We start from the raw sequence: 4,804 nt of genomic DNA, 5'->3' as shown, positions 1-4,804 counted from the left end.
TAAAGAATAATGCTTTCGAGATAGGACGCGTGAGCGATAATATGGCTAGAGTTAAAGGTGAACTTAAACTCATTAGCAAATATGCGTCTATGGTTACTACTCAAGCTGAGCAAGTACTTAAAGCTCAAAATGATTTGCTTGATGAATTAAATAATAAAAATGACTTTGATGTTAGTGTGGCTACTAGAACTGGTAGAATGACTCAGGAACCTTTGTATCCTGAAGGCCACCCTAAGAGAATCGAGCAAGATCCTCAGAGAAACAATTTAGAGGCACCTAGTTCTTCCAAAAAGAAGAAAAAGAAAATTGATAGGACTTTGCATGCTTCTAGTGAACCTGCTGTAGACACACCTGAGAACCCCAATGATATTTCTATCTCTGATGCTGAAACACAATCAGGTGATGAACATGAACCTAGTGATAATGTTAATGATAATGTTCATGTCGATGCTCGACCTAGCAAAAATAATGAAGTAGAGATTGAACCTGTTGTTGATCTTGATAACCCACAATCAAAGAATCAACGTTATGATAAGAGATATTTTGTTGCTAGGAAGCACGGTAGAGAAAGAGAACCATGGGTTCAGAAACCCATGCCCTTTCCTCCTAAACCATCCAAGACAAAGATTGATGAGGATTTCGAGCGCTTTGCTGAAATGATTAGACCTATCTTCTAACATATGCGCTTAACTGATATGCTTAAAGTAAACCCTTATGCTAAATATATGAAGGATATCATTACAAATAAAAGAAAGATACCGGAAGCTGAAATTTCCACCATGCTTGCTAATTACACTTTTAAGAGTGGAATACCAAAGAAACTTGGAGATCCGGGGGTACCAACTATACCATGCTCCATTAAAAGAAACTATGTTAGAACTGCTTTATGTGATCTTGGAGCCGGTGTTAGTGTTATGCCTCTCCCTTTATATCGTAGACTTGAATTGAATAAGTGTCGTGGGAACGAACACCTATGGGGCAGGGCCCCTTTTCGGTCTGGCGGGGGACGGAGGCCGCACGAAGAGCGGATCGAGGCGGAGCACGCGAGCGATTTTTACCCAGCTTCGGAGCTCTCCGGAGAGATAATACTCCTACTGCTGCTTGTCGGATTGTATTCAGCTCTTGCTTGAGAGCGTGAGTGTTTTCTGGTTTCGAATGCTTCGAACCCCCTCTACGTTGCGCATGGGCCTCCTTTTATATGCTCAAGGGGTCACCGACAGGTGGCAACGTAGGCGAGGGTAAAAATGTAAAAAGAGTGGTTGGTACAACTACTTGTACAGTGTACCCTACCTAACTCTGACGGCAGGGGACAAAAGCATTTAATGCCTGTCTGTGTCGCGCAAACAGTGCAGAAAAGGACCGTCAGGGGCGCCACCGCTTGCCACGATGGTCATCCTGTCATCTCTCCTCGCCACCTCGCACCGCTAGCTGCACAGCTTCCTTCCACGCGCGCCTGGAAAGGCCCCAGGGCGACACGTTGGTGGATGTGCTGGAGCGCGGGTGCAAAGTGATAGCTTTGCCGCGGCAAGCGCCTTGTCGCGGCCGTTGTCTTGTCGCGTCCAGAAGCTTGTCGCTCACCGGGCCTTGCCGGGACACGAGGTGCGTCGCGGCAAGTTCCTCGAAATGCTTTGGTTGGCCTTCCCGGCAAGCTCCTCTTACCGGGGCCTTGACCTTCCCGGCAAGCTCCTCTTGTCGGGGCCTTGTCTTCTCAGCTTAGACACTTTGTTCTTGAATGGCTCCAGAGGAGCCACGGAGGACCTTGGTGGGCACCCGGCAAGCCTTGCCGCGGGACGCTGCGACTGCCCGTGCACAAGTTCGGGATACTAAGGTACCCCTACTTTAGTACACCGACAGGAGCCCCCGGGCCTGGGCCACACACGGTGCCGAGCGCTGTTGGGCCAGGCCCAAGACAGGGCACGGGCACGCGCGGCCGGGGCCACGCCGTATCTTACTTTGTATCCACCGTGCTCGCCCCTAACGGCACGCTTCGAATGCGGCGTCGTGGGAGATATCGTGGGTGGTTCTTTATTCGGAAAAAGCGTAACGTTTGCCTTGTCCCTCTTTATAAGCAGGGGAAACAGGGGCAGTTTCCCCACCTTCGCCATTTGATGTTCCTATCTCCGAAATCTCCGCCGCTCCCCTCCGCTTCCAAAGCCGAAAAGAGAGCAGCGCTCCGCCCTCCATCGCCGCCGCCGCCGCCAACGCCTTCGATCTTCCACACCACCTCTGCCATGGCTCCGAAAACCGGGAAGGGCGTGAAGTCGGCCGAGGCGCTGCGGCTTGAGGCACTGCGGAAGGAGCGGGCAACTTTCCCCTCCGAGCTCGCCGCGGCGGAGCTGAGGGAGTGATACTACCTCTTCTGGTCGACGGAGACGCGAGCGCATCCGCGCACGAAGGTACTCTCCGCCGCCGCCGCTGCTTCGAAACGGGCTCCAAACGGATACCCCTTCTTTGTACTGTTCTTCTACTGCGGGCTCTGTCCGCCTTTCTCCGAGTTCTTCTGTGACATCATGAACACCTACGGGTTCCACCTCCTTTTTTTCACCCCCAATGTTGTCCTGACCATGGCGGTTTTTGCACATCTCTGCGAAAACTTTGTCGGAGTCCATCCAAATGTAGCCCTTTTCCGCCACTACTTCATGCCCTGGGTCGAGAGAGGAGAGCCCTTATCCGGCGGGATCGCCTGGATCTCGAGAACCGGCAAGAAGAAGGCTTATCTGGAGGGGGAGCTCCGCAGCAAATGGGAGGAGTGGAGAGCGGAATGGTGCTGGATCGTCGAGGAGAACCCGCAGCCGTTTACTGCCTTGCGCCAAGCCCCAGCAGTGCGCGGCGGCGATTGGAGCGCCCTGGCCGCGGACGACGACAAGCTGAAGATCGCCACCACCCGGATCTTGCGCCTCAGGCTTGCCGGACTGACTATAGGCGCTGTAGGCGCAGACTTTCTTCGCCGCCGCATTGCCCCCCTGCAAGAGAGGAGGAGACCCGCCTGGGAATTCGGGGGTCCGGCGGACATCATGAGGCTGCGCCCGGACCTCAACTTCAATTTCACCGTCCTGGAATTGGATGCGATGCTCAAGGAGTTGTTCAAGCACGATTCCCAACATCCAGAGTGGTTCAGGTTGCCGGCGGGTGTCGTTCCGCTGTGCAACAACTCTTCGCTCGACCGCATCCGCGCAATGATGCCGCAGTGCGACTCGCATGGAATCGTCCCCACCTGGCAGGAGCCTGCAGACGATGTTGTGCAGCAGTTCTTCGACAGCCTGGTGGAGGTAGTGGTCCGCGCCGACGAGCAGAGAAGCCTCACCCGCGACACCACTGAGGAGGAGATGCAGCGCATCGCCACCAGGGCGGAAGAGGCGGCGGCAGCCGCTGCCACGGGCGAGTTTGGGTTCACTGTGGAGGAGGCAGAGGCAGCAGAGGCGGCAACCTTGCCGAGCGAGAATGGCTTGACGGCGAGGAAGAGCATGCCGCGCCTGACGCCGAGTCGAGCGAGCCCGCCGAGGGTGCGAGCGGCCCGCCGTCTCCAGGTAACTTGCCGCAAGTGAAGCCTCCCGTGCAGCCCCCAGCTCCACCAAGAAGGCGTCTCCGCAGGGCCGGGGATGTAGCAGGGCGGCAGACGAGCCAGCAGCCGACGCACCGCGCGACGCGCTCCGCCGCGACAAGCAACGTTGCCGCGGGAGCGCCTCGCACCGCGGTGGCAACTGGAGCGGGGTTGTCCCAGACTATCGCCGCTGCCCCCGCCAAGCGGCCAAGGGCACCTACCCCTCTGCCTCATCGCGCCGAAGGTGGGCCTGACTTCGACCTCTCCGCACTTAGCTCCGACGAGGAAGAAGAGGAGTAAGCCTCTTTGTTGTATTTGTAGTTCTTCGATTTCTTGCTGTCTTTGTCCTGTATCTAATCTACTTTACTCTGAATTGTTTCCTTTTCAGGACCCTGGCCCAGAGAGCGGCGAAGAGAGCCAAGGTTCCGGTGGTTATCATCGAGGACGAGCCCACCGCGAAGGCAGGGGGTGCGCCTGAGACCACCTTGCCGGACCCGGCAACTACTCCCCGAAGCAGCCCCCAGCGTAAGTACGGAGTTTACTTCCCGCTGTTGGGCGCGCATGGGTGTTCTTTCCTTTGCTGACATCTGACTGTTGGTTTGTTTGTGTAGGAGCAGAACAGCTTCACCAGGAGGGCTCAGAAACCGCCTCCGACATGCCATCTGCTTCAACTACACCGCCAAGGGAGGATTCCCTGGCAAGGGAGCGTTCTCCGGCAAGGGAGAAATCTCCGGCAAGGGAGGAGTCTCCGGCAAGGGGCAGCACCAGCGATCCCCCGGTGGTGGAGCCCATGACCGTGGATCCTAGTACAGGTAATCTTCTTGACTGAAACTTCCCTTGGGTTCTTCTTCTTCTGATTTTCTTCTTTGGATATTTGCTTGACTTTTCTCCCTCTTCCGGTCTTCAGATCCTCCTTCCACGGAGCCGATGGAGACCGAGGCCACCGGCGAGGAGAATGCGCGCGGCAACACTAACAACGCCACCGCCACCGAAGAAGAGGCCAGCGCTGACGATCCTGCCGGCGAAGAGGCCGCCAAGGCTGCTGGCGCGGGAGCTGGCGAGGGGTCCGGTGATTGCACTGACGACCCTGAGGCCGCAGGAGCGCAAGGCGCTACGCCGACCGCCGATCCCTCCGCCGCTGATGCAGCACCAGGCTCGGAAGAGCCCCAGCCCGGCGCCTACTTGAAGGCCGACGACGGTGTCTTCATCAAGCTCCCCTGGGCCTCAAGCTCCAGGGCGCCGGTCGAAGGAGAGACTTTTGAT

Source organism: Triticum dicoccoides, chromosome 1B (genome assembly GCF_002162155.2).
Source record: "Triticum dicoccoides isolate Atlit2015 ecotype Zavitan chromosome 1B, WEW_v2.0, whole genome shotgun sequence".
NCBI lineage: Eukaryota > Viridiplantae > Streptophyta > Magnoliopsida > Poales > Poaceae > Triticum > Triticum dicoccoides.
Note: the sequence above shows the minus strand (reverse complement) of the source record.